At 33.4% G+C, this 22,103-nt stretch overlaps 1 non-coding gene across 1 annotated transcript; it reads right to left on the minus strand.

Annotated features, from left to right (window-relative positions):
• Positions 1 to 21,803: 21,803 nt before the first annotated feature.
• Positions 21,804 to 21,876, minus strand: Trnaf-gaa. The gene has a single exon. It is a non-coding gene; the product is annotated as a tRNA-Phe (tRNA).
• Positions 21,877 to 22,103: the final 227 nt, after the last annotated feature.

The following is a 22,103-nucleotide window of genomic DNA, read 5'->3' on the forward strand; positions in this document are numbered from 1 at the left end:
TTATCCAATTATCTACAGTATATTGCACGGTAAATTATAGTTGCAGTATTATCAATATAACTAAGAACACAAACTAATGAATAGTTATTTTCAAAATTATTATTTCCTCTAAAACAAGTGACTTTTAACGATATTCAAATATAAATCAAGCAATAAGAAACTAGCAAAGTAAGAGAAGAGAAGAGATATTTTGTATTTTTTAAGAGACGGAACAGAATTGCTCCCTGTCTCAGTGCAACCAAATATCAACGGGAAATTACTGCCATAACCGGAAATTGAGTTTGTAAAACTTAATTTAGTCAAGTTTTTATTAGGGTAACTTACCTCTGTACTTTACAATATTTTTGAGCGAAATTAAAGTTTCTCAACAAAAATGGACGTACTTTTAGCTTACAATTAATTATTGTTTTATTGACACAGCTCTAGCAGACATTGTCGCTAGAAGTATCTTAAAACTGTCATAGCTTAAAATGAATGGTAATGAGTGTTAGCAATAAATATAGTACAACTAGAAGCATTACATGTAAGCCTACAGTGAAGTATACTTTGTATTACATTTTATATCGAACGCTTACGTAATGTTATGATTTTCTATGTTCAGTTTAGCGTTGTTGATTTTGTTCCAAATAGTATATTTTAAAGGCAAAGATAAGGCAGAGATGCAGAGATGATATCTACATGAATAAATTATTTATCTCATAACAATATTCTATTATGCTTGTCAGTGTTTTATATTTAGACCCTCTTTTTTCATTCATATTATATTGTATCACATTGTTTCTTCAAACTTACCTTTAACACGAGGTTCAATAGTTTGTATAATTGCTGTAAGAAAAGGGTTAAATTTATTTATTTCATAGAGAAGTACTCAAATCAATAAATTATTTTTTAATGTATTCTGAATTATTTTAATTATTAAAGATTTTCTTTTTTTATTTGACATTTTTATCGGTTGCAAAATGATATCGCTTGTAGTGAAATAGAATAGTTAATTATGGATTCTCCAACAAATACGAAACATGATTAAATTTTACATTATTATTTTAAAATCCACTGTTTAAAACTTTTATCAGACAAGCTAACTGTTTTTTCTTATACTGGTGAAATCAATAAAATTACGAAACATAGTGTTATTAAAATCTCTAATTTTGTCCCTAATATACGTAAGTTTACCTATTACTTATATACTTAATTATTTATATACATAAGTTATTATACTTGTATTAACAATGATTCTTGAAATAAATAATATAATATTTATTAAACATAGAAACTACTAATTTAATAATGCAATGACATTAATATATCTTAATAAGTGTTAAATTGGCCACATTTAACTCAATCGGAGAGCGATAATGTAAACTGGCAATAAATAACTTTTAATACTGGATTATAACTCATGCTCTTACTGCATGTAAAAATATTGATAAGCAAACTTGTTTTCAAGAGATATTTGTTACAAAGATAATTATTTTAGACTAACAAGAAAATTTATCAATAACCAAATTCTTGAATATGATAGATTGCTCAGGATTATTCCAATTGTCTGATATTAATTTGACAAATCATATATATTATCTCATCCCTATTTATTATGGGCATCATGGATCATTTGGATTTGTGTCTGGAGTCATTCCTCTCCCCCTCTTCTTTTTATATTTACTATGTTAATCTTGGATATTTTGTTTGATAATATTCAACCCGCTTTGACAGAACCACTAAGTTGCTGAGTTAGAGATTCCACAAAATCCACCACAAGGCGCTGCTCATATCTCTGAGATGTTCTGCTTTCATCCCTGGACACATTTCATTAACTGAAATATTTCTTATTGAAATTCTTGCGAAATCATTTGGGAATGCCTTTTATCTTAACGTCCCGCTTCTTACTCCCTTTGTGTTCCACCTTTAGTAAGACAATGCGGTAATCTGCCTTCTCCAATTTCAATGCCTCTGCATATTTTGTGTTTCCCGCTTATTATTCCTTTTCCACAGTCTTGTGAAATGTTACCTCTAATGAATGTTATATTTGAAAATTATTATTAAATTCCAAGATTTAAAACAGCTAACTACATTTCATACTTAGCAATTTGAAATAAGAATAAAATAAAATGCATCTTAGTCTATAGTGCTAGTTATCCTTTACCTGTGCTAAATATATACTTATATGAGAAAGTATTATTCTTGTGCTGACTCTTTTTAACGATAGTTTTTTTTTAGGTTGGCTAACGTTTACAAAATTAGTGTTACCTTTATGTGTTGTGCATTCAAAAGGAAATGTGGATTATATAAGAAAATAAGGATTGAAAAATTACGACAGGGCTTTTTCTCTTTATTGGGCCCACTCCTAGTGGGCCCACATCCGTCCCTCCATCTTTTGTCGCCATCTTGTTTCTGCCGTGACGATCTCTATACACTCTTTTACTACACTTATTGGTATGTGTGTGTCACCGGCTGTCTTCTTGCTGTATTTTACTGTTATAGGTTAAGTGCATTTGTTATGCGCGGTTGTATTGCTCGCATTGTATGTACCTGTGCAATTGAATTTTACCTATTTTAAAGTTGACAAACCTGATAACTTAGTTGTCATTTTCTTTGTGGATAGTTGTACGGGTTTGTTGAAAAACTAGCACACTAATCAATGTTTGACTGATTGCATGTCGTTGCAATTTTTCATAGTCGCTAATTGCGATTGGGCTGACAGTGACAGTAACATTGATTGCTCTTTGCACGTTCCCATTTCTGTCACTACAATATACGTGTTATATTCTACGTATTGTTCATGTAACCCGTATGTGTCAAACAAATAAATCGACTCGCTTCAGCTAAAATGACGTGAACGGGACTGACCAATTTTAATCTCATTGTTTTGATGTCAAAATTGACACAAAGAAATAATATATTGCAATGTTTAGAGTTTTCTCCGATTGTCATTTATATATTCATATATATGTACATATGTATACATGTATGTGTGTGTGTGTTTTTTTTTTTATTTATATTTATATATAGCGACGAGAGGAAACGGAAACGGAAAAACAACGGTTGTTCGGTTGACTATCGGTTGAAATAGGAACAAAACAACTAGAACACTGTCGATTGTCAGTTTTTGTTGGGTTAATAGCGGGACCTAATCAACCAAATACAAATATTTTATATATTTATGTACAGTGACATGTTTTTCAATTGGAAATAGTTTCAACTTTAATATTGATCAATGATACGTAATATCTAATTTTTATTGCAAATTACATTTATTAAAATAAAAATAATTTCGTTTAATATGCATGCTAATTATAATTACTTTGTTATTTTATTTGGTTGTTCCACGATCAATCACCCGTTATATCATTTGATATCTCTTTGTGCCGTACCTAGCCAAATTGAGAACGAAAAATAAAAAAGGCCAATTAAAAAATAAAATTCATAAATTCCACAGACACCAACTTTATATACTTTTAAATTTTATATTTTAAAATAAAAATTAGAAGTTAAACCATTAGGTCGGAGTTGGCTTAAGATTCAACACCAATACGTTTCTTTGAAAAAGTAAATTCTTTCAATAGAAACGAAACTATATATATATATATAGAGTTTTAATCAAAACTCTATATATATATATATATATATATATATATATATATAAAAAACTGATATATATATATATAAACTGAATATTTTTTCAGATTGTTTTGAGAATTACGACAAGAAAGAGTGGTGTATGATGAAATAAAACTCTCAATCTGTTCACTTAAGTGTACCGGTTAACCCAATCTTTATGAGTATGTTTTTATTTACGTATAAAATTGCAGATTTTTTAGCGAAATTTAGCATGGACTCAATTTTAGTGGCATGACTGTTACATTTGATCTAATTTTACTCGATTTGCCACTTGATTATATCACAATATAGAATATTCAATGAAGCAATTCAACACAAAATCAAAGGACCAGTAAAAACATTAGAAATGCAATTTGATCATCATATGGACGGACTGTCTTTTGACCTTTTGACCCTATCAATAGAATTCTACCTTAAATCAAGCGCAACCTATTTATCAAGTTTATAAGTACATTCTGGGACCTTTCTATGAAGAGGTATCGGATGGACAGATGGACTGACTGTCCTTTGACCTTTTGACCCCATCAATAGAATTCTACCTTAAACCAAGCGCAACCTATTTATCAAGTTTATAAGTACATTCTGGGACCTTTCTATGAAGAGGTATCGGATGGACAGATGGACTGACTGTCCTTTGACCTTTTGACCCCATCAATAGAATTCTACCTTAAACCAAGCGCAACCTACTTATCAAGTTTATAAGTAAATTCTGGGACCTTTCTATGAAGAGGTATCGGATGGACAGATGGACTGACTGTCCTTTGACCTTTTGACCCCATCAATAGAATTCTACCTTAAACCAAGCGCAACCTATTTATCAAGTTTATAAGTACATTCTGGGACCTTTCTATGAAGAGGTATCGGATGGACAGATGGACTGACTGTCCTTTGACCTTTTGACCCCATCAATAGAATTCTACCTTAAACCAAGCGCAACCTACTTATCAAGTTTATAAGTAAATTCTGGGACCTTTCTATGAAGAGGTATCGGATGGACAGATGGACTGACTGTCCTTTGACCTTTTGACCCCATCAATAGAATTCTACCTTAAACCAAGCGCAACCTATTTGTCAAGTTTATAAGTACATTCTGGGACCTTTCTATGAAGAGGTATCGGATGGACAGATGGACTAACTGTCCTTTGACCTTTTGACCCCATCAATAGAATTCTACCTTAAACCAAGCGCAACCTATTTGTCAAGTTTATAAGTACATTCTGGGACCTTTCTATGAAGAGGTATCGAATAGACAGATGGACTAACTGTCCTTTGACCTTTTGACCCCATCAATAGAATTCTACCTTAAACCAAGCGCAACCTATTTGTCAAGTTTATAAGTACATACTTTCTATGAGGAGGCATAGACAGATGGACTTACTGGCTGTGACCTTTTGATCCCAAAATATAAACATCTTCCTTGAACTGAAATGAACTTATGTGCTAAATTATTTCAAGTCTCTACGACCTTTCTATGGTGAGTTGTACTGCAAGAGGGATAGACCAGCCTTTGAGATTTTGATCCCAACATCAACATCTTCCTGGTACTCATAGAAACCTATTTAAGATGTTTCAGGACTCGAGGACTTTATGGTGTGCCTAACACATATTGTAAAGTCGTTTGGTGTGTGTTTAAAGTATGGCCAGTACATATTTTCGTACTTTTGACCATATGAAGAGGAAAAGAAAGATTTAAATTACCGTATTCTATAATATTGGAAACCACTAATGTTCTTATTACTTAGGTATATTGTAATATAGTTTCGATAGGTCTCAATAAAGAATTACAGCAATGCCTTTACACTAAGTGAAGTAATAAAAATTGGCACTCGTATCTCCATTCCAATATTGTAAAATAACAGTGGCACATGGAACGTTCCTATCTACAACAGTGCTACATGTATGAATTTGTAAAATAAACCCTACACATTACTTGTGTAGAATACTTTTTAAGAACTACCAACTTCCACTCAAAGTTTTGATCTAAAACGATATACTTAGTACCTTGAAGTTGAGATTGTGTTCTTGATGTTATAGCGTCTCCCGTCTCCCATACCAGACCCCCAAACTCACTCAAGAAAGTTTGTGGCTGGACTGTATACAAGTTCTGCACTGCATGTTTCCAAAGTTCACTACTAAATCAGTCATCACACCGAGAGATACCTGCAACTCTCTAGCATATCTAGGCATCCCTTGATTGGTTTGAAATATTTGAAATCTTATTTTGATGTACGAAAAATCTCTCCAAAGGTGTCTTTGTTGGCGAACTTGGCCTACTCTTGAACATGAGATGGCACCCCCAACCTCGAAATCTTTCCAATTGTTTTGAATGTCTGACTAAATTCCAGTGAAGAGGACAACTTGATGGCCTGTAAACTCGGAAAAAGCAACGACTATTAAGCTTATCCCTGGGGAACGCCCTTACACCAGGGAAGATATGACGCCCAGTGTACCGTAACTCAGCTTGTTGCCACTCATTGAGGACAATGTGAGCCTAAGATTCAATACCTGGCTTGTTACACTGACATTACTTCGCATCCAGCAGAAATTGGCACAGCGCTCTTGCTTAGAATCAATTTGGAATAAAACGTGACATAAAGAATGTCTTGCAGCTTTTTTGGGAATATGATGTAACATTTTCAGAATGCAGAGTTTATAAAAAGTTACACTAAATTATGTTTAGCAGCGTTACTCGTGTGGGTCTGACATACTTGCCTAGTAAAAATTGAACATAATGCCCAGAGTTTTAATTATGATATTTAAATAGCTTCTTTTGGAAAGATTTCAATTTTTGATAAATATGTTAATTTGTCCCAAACGTTTATGAAATCTTAAATTAAAGGATTACTGCAATATGTTGTAAAACTCATACATATTAATTGGAAGCAAAATCGATGACGAAGTTTCATTTTGTACATTTACCTTTGTACGCATAACACATAAAGGTAACACTAATATTTTAAATGTCAGGTGGCCTAAAAATAAAACATCGTTACAAAATTTTTCAGCACTTTCCCAGTTCTGAAAAATATCTAGCCCTGTAGAGTCAGATGTATTGTTTTTTTTTATTCTTATTTCAACTTGCTGAGTGTGAAAAGTAGTCCGCTTTTTATTTTTGAATGTAATGATGATTTTAAAATATAATATTTATTAGAGGTAACATTGCATACTACTTTGTGAAAAAGGGATATTAAGCTGGAAACATAAAGTATGCGGCAAATGGTAGGAGGCAGATTAGATCTTACCAAAGGAGGAACACAAACAGAGGTACCGCAACAAGACAGCCGGTGACACACACATACCAATAAAGGTAGTAAAAGAGTATATAGCTATCGTCACGGCAGAAACAAGATGGCGACAAAAGATGGAGGGACGGATGTGGGCCCACTAGGAGTGGGCCCAATAAAGAGAGAACGCCCTGTCGTAATTTTTCAATCCTTATTTTCTTATATAATCCACATTTCCTTTTGAATGCAAAACACATAAAGGTAACACTAATTTTTAAACGTTAGCCAACCTAAAAATAAACTATCGTTAAAAGTGTGCTGACAAGAATAACACTTTCTCATTTAAGTATATATTTAGCACAGGTAAAGGATAACTAGCACTATAGACTAAGATGCATTCTTGATTTATTTTATTCTTATTTCAAATTGCTAAGTATGAAATGTAGTTAGCTGTTTTATATCTTGGAATTTAATGATAATTTTCAAATATAACATTCATTAGAGGTAACATTCCACAAGACTTCCTGTGGCAAAGGAATAATGAGCGGGAAACACAAAATATGCAGAGGCATTGAAATTGGAGAAGGCAGGTTACCGCATTGTCTTACCAAAGGAGGAACACAAACAGAGGCGGTAAGAAGCGGGACGTTAAGATAAAAGGCATTCCCAAATGATTTCGCAAGAATTTCAATAAGAAAATATTTCAGTTGATGAAATGTGTCCAGGGATGAAAGCAGAACATCTCAGAGATATGAGCACCGCCTTGTGGTGGATTTTGTGGAATCTGTAACTCAGCACTCAGTGGTTCTGTCAAAGCGGGTTGAATATTATGAAACAAAATATCCAAGATTACCACAGCAGATATTAAACGACGAGGGGGAAAGGATTGATTCAAGAACTTCGAGAAAATCTAGGACTTCCGGAACCAAATCCAAATTACTCACGATGGCCATAATGAATAGGGATGAGATAATATAGATGATTTGTCAAATTGATATCAGACAATTGGAATAATTCTGAGCAATCATATTCAAGAATTTGGTTATTGAAAAATGTTCTTGTTAGTTTAAAATAATTATCTTTCTAACAAATATCTCTTGAAAACAAGTTTGCTTATCAATATTTTTACATGCAGTAAGAGCATGAGTTATAATCCAGTATTAAAAGTTATTTATTGCCAGTTTACATTATCGCTCTCCGATTGAGTTAAATGTGGCAAATTTAACAATTATTAAGATATATTAATGTCATTGTATTATTAAATTTGTAGTTTCTATGTTATATATTATATTATATTATTTATTTCAAGAATCATTATTAATACAAGTATAATAACTTACGTATATAAATAATTAAGTATATAAATAATAGGTAAACTTACGTATATTAGAGACAAAATTAGAGATTTTAATAACACTATGTTTCGTAATTTTATCGATTTCAACAGGTATAAGAAAAAACAGTTAGCTTGTCTGATAAAAGTTTTAAACAGTGGGTTTTTAAATAATAATGTAAAATTTAATCATGTTTCGTATTCGTTGGAAAATCCATAATTAAATATTCTATTTCACTACAAGCGATATCATTTCGCAACCGATAAAAATGTCAAATAAAAAAATAAAATCTTTAATATTTAAAATAATTTAGAATACATTAAAAATAATTTATTGATTTGAGTACTTCTCTATGAAATAAATAAATTTAACCCTTTTCTTACAGCAATTATACAAACTATTGAACCTCGTGTTAAAGGTAAGTTTGAAGGAACAATGTGATACAATATAATATGAATGAAAAAAGAGGGTCTAAATATAAAACACTAACAAGCATAATAGAATACTAGTATGAGATAATTAATTTATTCATGCAGATATATTTTCTTATCTCTGCCTTTAAAATATACAATTTGGAACAAAAATAACAACGCTAAATTGAACATAGAAAATCATAACATTACGTAAGTGTTCAATTTAAAGTGTAACACAAAGTATACTTCACTGTAGGCTTACATGTAATGCTTCTAGTTGTATTATATTTAGTTTTAACACTCATTACCATTCATTTTAAGCCATAACAATTTTAAGATACTTCTAGCGACAATGTCTGCTAGTGCTGTATCAGTAAAAGGATAATTATTGTAAACTAAAAGTACGTCCATTTTTGTTGAGAAACTTTAATTTCGCTCAGCAATATTGTAATGTACTGAGGTAAGTTACCCTAATAAAAACTTGACTAAATTAAGTTTTACAAACTCCATTTCCGGTTATGGCAGTAATTTCCCGTTGATATTCGGTTGCACTGAGACAGGGAGCAATACTGTTCCGTCTCTTAAAAATACAAAACATCTCTTCTCTTACTTACTTTGCTAGTTTCTTATGGCTTGATTTATATTTGAATATCGTTAAAGGTAAACTGTTTTAGTGGAAATAATAATTTTGAAAATAACTATTCATTAGTTTGTGTTCTTAGTTATATTGATAATACTGCAACTATAATTTACCGTGCAATATAGATAGTTGGATAATTGTATGACACGAAACTATATCCAACGTATTTATTTCGGCCTGGATCTGGGATCGCTTATATAAAACTTATATTATATACTCACAGATTGATCAATCCAATTTATTCCTAGCGTAACATGTTTTTCTCGATCACGGCATTGTCAAGTGCACACTCAAATAAGTAAAAAAAAACAGTATAGGCATACACACACAAATACATGACATGAAATCAATTAATTAATTAATCAGGTTACGATATAGTATACAGGTGTAAGTTAAGCTTATTAGATTTTAAATTCCGTGCCTTGTGCAGATAAGTCTTTCTGATTATTAATTTTACGTTCTTTTTGGTAGGAAAACCTTAGTGGGAATACCTTTAATTATCTGTCCAAGATGGAACTGGGAGAGTATTAAAAAGTGGAGATATGAAATAACTTTTTTTCTCAAAACACATGTTTCTTACGTTGATATCCTTAGAATAAACAGTTATACATGGAAATATATTGAGATCAGTATGAGAAAACTATATACAGACCCTAAAAAGAAAAAAAAATCAGCGTCTTTATCTACGTGTCGGTGATAAAACTGTTATTTATGTGCCTCAGGATAGATTTTAAGTATAAAAAGCTAGAATAAATGTAATCTAAGAACAATTATAGTTTCGTATTTTTAACCATTTAGATACCCTCCGAATTCCCCTTCCGCAAAAATAAGAACAGCCGAAAATTTGGATTTTTCTTTGAGGGAAAATTCGTCTTCAGTTTCCAATTAAAACCAGATTGTGACTAATAGAATGAAAATTGGCTATAGGATCCTGAGCTATTAGTTACGGGATGGGTTTTCTACAAATATCTTGAATGAAATGCTTTGTATTAAATTGATAAAAAAGGTTAGGGTGATCACGGATGATTTTTAAATTATCAAAAATTAAAATCTTAAATCAAAATTTGACAATACTTTTTAGGTGTAGGACAATACATATTTTTAGAGTATCTTAAATTAAAATCTGGTAATGTATTTTAAGCAACCTTCTCATACACATGATTATAATATATATATATATATATATATATATATATATATATATATTAAAAAGTTTAAATAAACTTAACATAAACCGGGCTAGGACATGGGCTTGCAACACCCATTTGTGTAATCGAAATTCATATTAAATGGGTAAATAGAAAAATTTCATTCGTCTACGTAATATACAAGTGTAAGCATATTAAGTATATACTTAACTAGTAATAACGGTGTAATTACTACTTAAGTATGCTAGCAAGATTTTAAAGCCTAGCAGGAAATACACGCGCGCTGGACTTGAACAATTAATAATCTTAACTGCTATAAAAGAGTTTGACCAAGAGTAATCTTCTGTGGAATAAAGGCAACTGCCAATGGCAAGAACAAAGATTTTACAGCCGATGAGCTTCAAAACTTTGGTGAAACTTGAGAATCATTAATTTATTGGGCCAACTTTACAAGTTTACAGCTGAGTGAACTCTATTGTCTGGACCAGTGCTCTGGATGAACATTTGTCTCAGTTTCTCAGTTCTGGCAGTGAACGGCTATTTATAAAGTTGTAAAACTGAAATAAATTATTTAACTTTTCCTTTTGATATGATTATGTGGTATAATGTGCACGAGTGTACGTTTATGGTTGACGAATTCTTTGGCTATGAAAGGTACTATTCGATGGTCAGTTAAAGCATAAAAATAATGAGGGAATGAGGAGGGATATTTGAATATTTAAATGAGATTATATTAGAGAAAGGACATTACAAAATATCCTTTTTTAGTTAGGAGGGAACTGCTAAACCAGTTTCCTGTTGAATAAAAGCGGCTCTCCACATAGTGGCCGACATCTTTTCAGGGAATTGTAAACGGTAATCACTTTTCCAGTTTTCTTCTTTTCTATTCTATATTTTGAAAAATTTAGAAGTTCTTTATTCTTTGCAACGAGTTTGGTAATCAGTATCGTGACAGAGAGACAAAAATAGGTCCCCTGTTAAATAATGGTACACACGAAATTATACTACCCACAATGCTGCCAACCACAGTCCAGGTTATCTGAAGCATACTCTAAGATTTAACCCCATTTCATAATTGCAAGTTAAAGAATGTCTTATTATACCACTCAAAGTTAGGATAAAGAATACACAATATTCACTAACACTTATCAAAACAATGGTCATCGTTTTCACTTTTTTATCATTAAAAACCTTAGTATATATCGCAAATTTAATGTAAATGAGTTAAGAATAACACATTAATTTAATTAATTACATATAATTTAATACAATACCGGTCTTAACAGTCCATTTTTACAGAAACTAATGTATTGTGTATTCCCATGATCTAGTCATTAATTCCTTTGCTTTGTAAATTATGGTTACTACTAGGAAGTATAATAAATTAATACAATATGGACTTGGAAACAAATAAGTTTAAGAAATGTATGCGGTAAAATAGATTGAAAGACTTAAAATACACCGATATTTGTCTCTTTTCCTATGGACCCATAAAATACCATAATAATTTTAATATTCAGAAATCTTTTTGAAATATTTTTGTTAACTAAAAACCGGGATGGTGGTGCTGATAATACCAGCTTATGCGTACATAGTTGAATAATTGTCAATGTCACCTTTTGTCGATAAAGTCTGTATCTTATCTGAAGGCGTGGTCTGATAGCTATGCGACTAGAAAAAGTTGCAACAGATTTGTCTGAATTTTATCATTAGAAGCACTTTTGAATCCAATTCACAAAAAGTATGGTTCTGTCCCTTACTCACCTTGAACTACGTTTCCCTAGCTATTCATATGTACAACACTTTTTTTGTAAAATTAACCACTTCAGTGGTTATGTCTTTTGTACGGGCATCAATAAACATTTGTGAGAAGAGCAGTTGCACAGGTGGAAGACGAAATGATCCACCTAACCGTCATTAATGATGGTTGAAAGCATAAATTACTCTAGTCGACATTAAATTCTTGTGCGGTTTAGTGGAATGGCTTGCTTTATATCCTGCAGTATCAGTATTGTAATTATTTATTGTAAATAAACCAAACACGAAAAGAATTACTTGCCATCAGTTCTAAAAGTAAATTTCATGCCTGTTCCAGTTAAAGCCAATTGTTCCAGTTATCTGTCATTTAATGAGTCTGTTAAGTTCGGAGAGACATAGAAAATCCGATTCGGAGGCAAAAAATGTAACGTCGAGAAAGAGATTCACAAAACATTGATTGAGAACTATTACATCCGGAAGGATGGGTAAGAAATGAGGTATAAAGGGTGCATTGGAGGATAGATGCCAACTCCCCTACGTTGATCTTGGTTCTTACCTGGCTTCATCCCAGGGGAGGGTACTTCCAGCTCGTCCAGGGCCTCCAGGGCTACAGATGGGACTACGGGAGAACAAGTCACTTTCACTACGAATCTTCACTGGCATCGGAGAGAGAGAGAGAGAGAGAGAGAGAGAGAGAGAGAGAGAGAGAGAGAGAGAGAGAGAGAGAGAGAGATGTTTTTCAATGCTTTATATACTCATATTGCGCGTGTTTGTGTAACTTATAATGATCTACATCCCATTTATTGCACTTTATCATCATTTGTTCACTATGCAAATGTGTTATAACTAAAACCTATTGATAGAATAGTTATTGTAAATAAGTTGTTCCTGGTCATTAAGTGTTTGCTTTTCAGTTGAGATCAAGTTACTGTTATTTTTTTTTGTTCAGTTTAAATTGCACTTTACCACTATTACAAAACTTTATTTCACTGGATAAATTAAAATGAAATGGCTTATTATTTTCAATGCCCAATTCAAGGCGAAACTGTGACGGTAAAACGGGAAATTTACAAGCAAATAGATTGGTACCTAATAAACCAAATGTATGAGTGAATATTTTCCGGCTGAATGCCGAGAATATAACAACAGAATTGCACAGTGCGCAAGGCGAGTTTCTAAAAATAAAGAATTCTAGTGAACACCAACAAACTTATATAGTTTTAATTTTAGCTAGGAGAGAGGTAAGTAAACAACTTATCTGATTGTATTTATAAGTGGACATTCTCGCACTAACTTATCGCTCCTTTCCCGTCACCTTGGTCGATCTTTACAAAGTTCGATGTCCATGTAAAGCCGTGGTTTACTACATATAGATCTATAAAATAGTTCTCAATCCATGCAATGATAATAGGTTGACACCTAATACCACTTCCTAGCTGCCAAGTTCTTCCCCGGCTACTATATAGTTATTCGTGATTTTAAGTCTTTATAACTGATTCGCTGTTAATGAAGTTTTTGTAAATACCACTTGCGTTGTATTTTTTTACCAAATTCAGTTATATTAATTTAAATAATGACTGAATTGCAAAGAGTGCTACATCCGTCGATTATGTAACATCCTATATTATATGTATATAATGGGTGTATGAATACATTTTTTTAAGTATACTTTAACTAAAAAGGAATATAATAAATACCTCAATTGTTTTATGTAAGGGAAATACAAATTAAAAGAATTGGATTTTGAAGAAGGGCTAATCAAAAGGCCTAGCCAACTTACGAGTATGCTTTCTCGTAGTGGATAGAGACTAATGCCCAGTTTTGTTCCTTAAAAAGTTCTTGACCTGGTCTTCCGATCTTGTAATATTTTGGATATTTAAACACGTATGTGACAGAAACGGCTGAATACAAAATAATAGAATCGTAAGGGCTCTGTGGTGTAGTGATAGCGCACTTACCCGGCAAGTGAGAGATCCGCGTTTGAGTCCCGGCGGAGCAAGTACTCTTTGTGATTCAATGTTTATTATATATATATTTATATAAACTTTGCAAAGTGGTTCTATGATGGAAATTGTAAAAACGGATTCATTGTATTCAAAATCAACCTAATAAGTACACATTTTCAGTTCTTTCAGTCGCTCTTCCGAACATACACACTGTAATGCTTAGAAACGTTAGTAGGCTACACTCTATCTGTAATCAAATGGAGAGTTCTATGAAGTCAATGAGATTATTAAGAATATCAATTTACTAAAATATTTAAAGAAAACCGTATCCTTTTTATTTCAAAGTTAATTAAAGTAAAACCTTTGATGTACCTCTAGGGTATAATGTTTTTAGTGCACGAAAGATGGCATATCTTCTCTCTTACTTGCTAAAATGAAGCCACTTTAAATGACGCCAAAGGATAGGTTTTAACTTTGACGATAAAATCCTGGGATTAATTAATCCTCGTACATTATTACATCATCAAAGGCTTGTGATAGTATTCCTGTTAACCTTACTTTTCTCAGGTATTGGATGTTACTTTAACATAACCAAATAAAGATTAAAATGTGTAAACAATTTTAATTTACTCTATGTAAAAATACACCAAGAATTGGGTGTTTTAATTTTTGAAATTTAGTGGTTTACCTTCCATATAATTCAATCTGGTTTTAATTAGAAACGCGTAATAGATAAATGTTCAGACACTTTCGCCTCCATCAAAAATCGAATTAAGGTCAAGAAGAACTACTCAATTGCTATTTACTTCCAGAAGCTCTTAAAATATACCAAACAGACCGTAATAACTCTGTTAATTATTTTGGTGGTAAGTGTTTGTCTTGACCTGAGCAATAATATTATTATATACCTTTGCCAAGAGAGAGTTACGGGACACTCTGTATAATTGGTTGATCCTTTACAGATCCTTATAAAGAAGCTGTTCGTTGTCTTGAAGAAGAGTAGAGGTTAAATAGATGTAGCAATCAAGACTATGAACGACTAGGGAAAATCATTTCGTGAGTGGTGTGGAGGTTTCTTGAGCTTAAGAGTGTATATGAGTAACTTTAACTTTTGTACATTCTGTTCCTCGTGTTGTTACAGATTAGGTATTACCTGCAGTAATTACTACATATTTGGATAAAATTTAGTATAAGAGCTATGTATAAAAAATACCTTTGTGTCAAATCTTAGTTAGTTAGTCCTTACTTTGTAGCATCAGGAGTGATAATGATATGGCACAGTAAACAGTATGATTATTTAAATCTTTTTTTTATATAATATGAAAAGTTCTACGGAGTGTAAAAATGAAATGCCAACCAAAACTATGTAACTGCATTAATGTTTTTCAATTGTTCCATACAAGTGCTGTAGGGGAGTTTTTAGACGCTTGATTTTTCAGTTTTTGTTGGGACTTGAGAGTAGGATTCGTGAAGTAAAGATGTCTTATCAGACGAAGTTAGAACCAAAAAGCCAACCTGGGAACCAACGGCTTAAAGGTGATTTCCGACCACCAACAACGGCTGGACAGGCGGGTTGCTTAAAAGGACAGGGTCGCTCAGCGGTCACCATCCAAGCAGCAGTAGCAGCCGTTGGGTGATCCAGTTATCTTCCGATAACCGTTGTACCCGCTACACTATGCCATTGGCGTGGAAAAGAATGGAAGCTTTACCAAATACGCATCGGCTTTTTTATAACTTAAATTTATGCCAAGACATAACCGCTCAAGTTTGCTATGTACAGTTTTATTCCATTTTTAATAAACCAGTTTGTAAGACCTCGAAAATAATAGTGTAGAATTCAGGATGAATTCCCGCTTCTTGACTCTAAAGAAACTGTAGAACTATCCTCAGGTGAAATTTGTTCATATCCTGTTCGCACTAAATTATTTAATTGCTATGTTGGCAGAAATGGGACAAGTATCAGAACAAGTTTCATTTTAGAGGACACAAATATATTTGACCTAGGAGCCTCCTGTACCTCATATTATATTACAAATAACCACAACAACTTAAAATTGTGATGAATGATGGAATTTAAATTTGCGCAATCAATTCTTGTGGTATTTGGTTAATTTGTGTATACAGTACATTACTCAATATTTACCTTAAAAATTTACATGAAACGTTTAAAAACAGAATTTCTCATTTTTCCTTCATTTTATATGATCTGACTAATTAATAAACTAATATAAGATCAGTCAATAAGAAGACAATATGAAAAATAAAGGCCATTATAAATATTATGTACAAACGCGTAAAATAGAGGCTACTATGGCAAAACAATGGCAAACTACCATAGTTGTGTTGTGCTTTAAAGAGGCATCATGAATGTGTAAGAAATGTTCAACTACCGACATTGTAGATACAACCAAATCCAAATGATAATAATTAGTTAACATGGATTTTTGTAATATTTAAAGGCATCATGCATACTCTTAACATTTATTACTTACTCTTAATAAATTGTGGCTAAAACAAATTTTGTTCGTGACTACAAAATATTCATTATTGGGAAATAGAATATTGGAATTTCTCTTGACCTTTTGCAGTAATGTAAGATACACGTACTTTACAGCTCTATGACGTCATACACAGTCGTAGAATGTATGGTTTGATTTATTTTTGTTATGTCAACCCATGATATCTTATTCGAATATTACATACACTCTCGAAAGTTTCATTGTAGGTTGACACAAACATTGGGACCCAGCAGTCGTTTAGTAAAGCGCCGCTCTAAACTGGTCTTGTTACACCCAGTGGTGTAGTGGGGCCGGAGCGATCTGGAGCGGCGCTCCGGCACAGCTTTAAGAAGCGGAGCGTCGCTCCGGCATAGCATCTAGAGTTCCTGTAAAAGTGACGAGTCGCTGGATAATAAAAAGGCCAGAACAAACCCGCATCACTTATATGTCCGTTGAGTGATATCAAGGTAATTGTAGGCGCTGTGCAATAGACAACTCTTGCAACTCGCAAGTAGCGCCTTCATAAAAATCAGGACGCTCTCTCACTCTCCCTCTACCCCTCCCATGAAAGGTGTGCCACACCACCCCGCCCATCCATCTCATACTAACTGCAGGAAGTGTATACTTACACAGACAGGTCGAGACTTGTTATTCGCGTTCGCGATCTCTTATGTTGTTGTGAGTGCTTGTATTAAGCTGTTATCGTCGAAAGTCTTAGTCGTAGTGGTTGAGTTCAAACAGCGTACCGTATAAACTGTTAGTTTTGTTTGAGTTGAGTCCTCTATAATACATTTGTGAAAGCCTATTACTAATTTTTTAATTATTAGTTTGTGAATTTTGTGAAGTGATGGAACCAAAACCTAAACAAAAATATATAACGTCATTTTTAGTGCCCCTAATATGACTGACTCAAATCCAGTTCCCGGAACATCAAATCCAAAAGCTAAAATTAAAATAAGTAACCTCGCTGAGCCTGAGCCTAATGAAAAGAAAGTTCGAGCAGATGACCCCCCCCCACAGAACAAAGTGGCCTGAAATTTGGACAGAAGATATGTGGGAGAGAGAGAAGGCGGCTTTTCCTTGGATAGACTCAAAGGAAGGTAAATTAGGCTGTAAAAATTTGTTTTGAAGTCGGTAATTTGGGAGCCTACAAAAAAGAACATGTTTCGCTTTCTTATGAGTGGCGTTCGGACAAAGTTTTTTCATGGCTCAAATAGAACAAATCAACTCAAATCTTTGAGGAAAAAGGTTATTGAACATAAACAGTCGAAAGCTCACAAAATCGCTCAAACAATTATTGACAAATCAAACAAACGTTCGATGCCACAAGTAATTGATCAAATGAATCAAGCTCAGCTGGATTCAACTAAGGCTGTGTTTAGATCGGCATATTTTATTGCTCAAAACGACCGTCCGTTCAGCGAACATTTCGGATTGCTTGAGCTACAAAAACTAAATGGGTTAGATGTCGGCGTAGGCCTTCATTCAAGGTATAGCGCGGTCAAAATAATATATCATATTTCAAAGGAAATGAAAATGCGCATTTTGAAACAAGTAAAGGAAATTTCTGGAAAACTGTCAATAATTATTGATAAATCCACAAGCATTAGTTCTAAATCCGTCCTCATTGTATACTTAAAATGTGAATTTAGCAAGGATAAACCACCAGGTACTTTATTTTTGGACTTTGTCGAGCTTTCTGATCAAAAAGCTGAGACAGTTTTTAACAGTGTTCACCAGTGCCTTGAAGGATATGGTTTTAATGGCGAGTACTTAAAACAAAACTTGGGTTCCTTTACAAGCGACGGGGCGAACGCTATGTTGGGAAAGCACTCAGGTGTAGCAAGGAGATTTTTTTCTGTTTACCCTAATATTATCATATGGCAATGTATGAATCACAGACTGGATCTGTCTATTGGGAATGCCATAAGTGAAGTAGCCGGGGTTAACCATTTCCAGTAATTCATGGATAAACTTTATTCATTGTACAGCACATATCCAAAGAATAAGCTAGAGTTAAAAGAATGTGCACAGGAGCTCGATATTGAAATGAATAAACTCGGCAGAATTTTAAAAACGAGGTGGGTAGCAAGCAGTTTTCGTACTGTTTCAGCCGTACGGTTTGGTTATCAAGCCTTAGCCAGCCACTTCTCTAAAGCAATGGCTGATCCTGAGAGAACATCCACTGATAGATGCAAATATAATGGTTTCTTGAAGAAGCTGACTTCCCATAAGTTTTTGTTAAACTTAGCATTTATGTATGACATTCTTGCTGAAATGGCTTTGCTGTCTGAAAGTCTGGAAAACAGAAGCACGTCCCTTGTATTTGCTGACAAACTGATTCATAGATCAATCAGATATCTGGAATCTTTGAAAGAAAAACCATTGACAAGAGTTCTGGAGGCACAAGTCGCCATGAGGGAAGACTGTTTTGCTTTTGTAAAGATAAATGAAAACCCTAAAATCGTATCATTTAATGGTGAGCAGTTGATTTCTAGTGTAATCAGCAACTTGAAGAAGAGAATGTTTACCGCTAGCTTAGGCGAAGAAATTGTCAAGAATGAGGAGTTTGTAGAGCAACTAAAAGTTTTGGAACCCGAATACTGGCCTACTGATATTCAACCTGGGTTTGGCCAAACTCAAGCGGAGCAGCTATGCAAACGCTTCAAGTTGAACATCAACAGAGCTGTGACTGCTTACAGGGATTACTTGGACAACAGCAGGCGGGTACCTGATGGACTGCAAGAGCTTATAAAATGCATTAAAATAATACCCTGTAGTTCCGCTGACTGTGAAAGAGGGTTCAGCAGTATGAATAACATACTCACACCATTAAGGAACTCATTGACAGTAAGTCATGTCTCAGCCCTACTGTTTTTAAAACTCCAAGGTCCCCCGCTCCGCAGATGGAAGCCTGACCCCTATGTCATGACATGGCTAAGAAGACATCGTTCAGCAGCCGACACCCAAACAAGAATAGCAGAACCTCCAAAGAAAGGAAATGGGAATGGAAAAGGAGAGGAATTTTGGGACATACTTTAGAGGTTATCGCACAATATTCATGTTCGTGTTACCGTTGAAAATTGTAAAAATATTACTTTTACAATATTTAATAGTTTTTACAATGCACTTTTACGGTATTCTTTTTCAGGCTACAATAATGTATTAGCACAGTAATTTTTCAAAGTAAGTCTAAAACCATAGTTTATCTGTTTGTCATTAAAAATTATGTTAGCCTAGTTTACTAAATAAAACGTCCTTTATTAATAATCAAAAAGATTTGTATTGTTATACCCAGCAACTCGCCGCTCCCATGGTGTAAGTATAATATATTTATATTACAGTTTTCACCATGAAATAACTACTGTTATAAAGTACATTTAATAATGAACCAGAATATATAACATTTATTACAATCGCTCTAGTTTAAGTGGGTAAAACGACAGTGGAAAAAGTGGAAGTCTGCAAATGTAACGCCGCCGTCGGAACGCCCGACCTGTGCGAGGGGGCGGGGGGAATCTGCGCGGTAGCACACCTATTATTTATTTATTTACACTTACACCATGGTCGCTCCGGCACAGCTAAATTCGGCACTACACCACTGGTTACACCCGACTTTTTATCTTTCCACGTCGTTAACTTTAATGTTGCTTTGGAAAACATCAAACCTCTTCTGGTAACTGAAGTGTTGTCTATTGTTTTGTACCATTCTGTGTTCACTGTAATTTTAAATCTTTCACTCCAGTTAGTGGGATTTGACACTGACCCAGTGTTGCAATAAGCTGTATCTATTAAGGACGTATACTGAAAACGTAGTTCACACTTAAGGTGTGATATTTTATTTGGTTTATACTGTTCTCGTCGTTAAGTTATTAATATAATAATCAATAACAAAGAATAATAAGATTTTGGATATTTTCCGTCGTTATATGTTACAAGAGGTATACGGGGTGGGGGGCGTATTGATACATAAAACATAACGTTGTTTCAGATGACAGGACGCGGTGCTGAAGTATCGACCAACATTGATTTTCTTGTTAGTATCCCATTTTCGCCTGTGCTGGTGTGACGTGTGATTGTGCTCTTGAATTCTGTAACTTGTGCTCGGGACTTGCGTCGTGTGCAGTGATAACACCTGGACTGGACTCAAAGCAACTTTCTGGTATATTTCAATAATTATTTTCTTTTTTATGTTCTTTATTTTTGTTCGATTAATACAGTTCACCTGACGAAGGGAATAGATTCCAATCCTAGAAATGTTGTGTGATACCTTTTGTAACAAATAACGATGGCAAATTTCAAAAATCCTCACCTTTTCAGACCTTCCAATAACAAACTTTACACGAAGGATCTGTAACAAATTCTAATATTTTGTAACTGAAAAGAATTTTATATCTCCTCTTACCATTGCATTCTTTGTTTTAAGTATTTTATTGAAGATGAGTGGTATAATTTTATACATTTGCTATCATTATATATAATAATATATTATTACCACTGCCGTTGTATTTTCAGTGTGTATATTTAATTAAATGTGAAGTTTAAGTTGTGAAATTCAAACTAATAATCTATATTCTTCTGACTATATTTTTATATGAAGTATTACCATCGTTTTACGGTGAGAAAAGTTATATTCAAATACAAAAATGTAAAAAAAATCCACAGCTAATTTAAAATGTCATTCATATTTCAAAAGAAACTCATTTTAACTTAACCTGACAACCAAATTACGATCAGTTTATGTAGAGGTATATCATTATATAGTTTTATATTTTTGTTAAAAAAACTCCTCTTAACTAGATCACAGTCAATAATTACTTTTAGAAAACGAGGATGTACTTATTTATGGCTGTAAAACCGACTGATACTGTGAACCGCAACAGAATGTATTTTCCAGAGGGCAAGTCTTATTTTAAACAAACCTCTAATTACTATAAACATATGTATACAGTAAATAATTCCGACGGCATTAATATGCTTAGTAAATTGCAAGACCATGATAATTATTATTAATTTTTAACAATAAAAACAATTTTCCTTAGATAAATGATATTTGATGAAAGTTAGGGAAGTATATATACTCGAGGGGCTGGAAAAAAATCTTTGTCTGTCTGTCTGTCCGCACGATATAACACAAATGAAATGTCTCCGAGTTCGATGATGGTGTGTGTATGGCGCTATGGTATTTGGCTGATATATTTTACGATAGTAAACAAAAAGAAAATGCCGAAACCCGGGATCGAACCAGGGACCTTTAGATCTTCAGTCTAACGCTCTCCCAACTGAGCTATTTCGGCTGCTTAAAACTGCTTACGGCATATACAGTGTATATATAAATGAACAAAAACAATAAATCTAAATTTGTATTACAGATATCGAAACTATTGCATAGAAATCTAATGGTCTCTATCTTTTACTCAATCATGTAAAGAATACTTGACCGATTGTATGGAAATTTTACAAGGACATGCCTACGGCCCCTGGTTAACAAATAGGCCTATTTACAACAATTTAAAAAGTTTCC

The sequence above is a fragment of the Homalodisca vitripennis genome, chromosome 6 (genome assembly GCF_021130785.1).
Source record: "Homalodisca vitripennis isolate AUS2020 chromosome 6, UT_GWSS_2.1, whole genome shotgun sequence".
NCBI lineage: Eukaryota > Metazoa > Arthropoda > Insecta > Hemiptera > Cicadellidae > Homalodisca > Homalodisca vitripennis.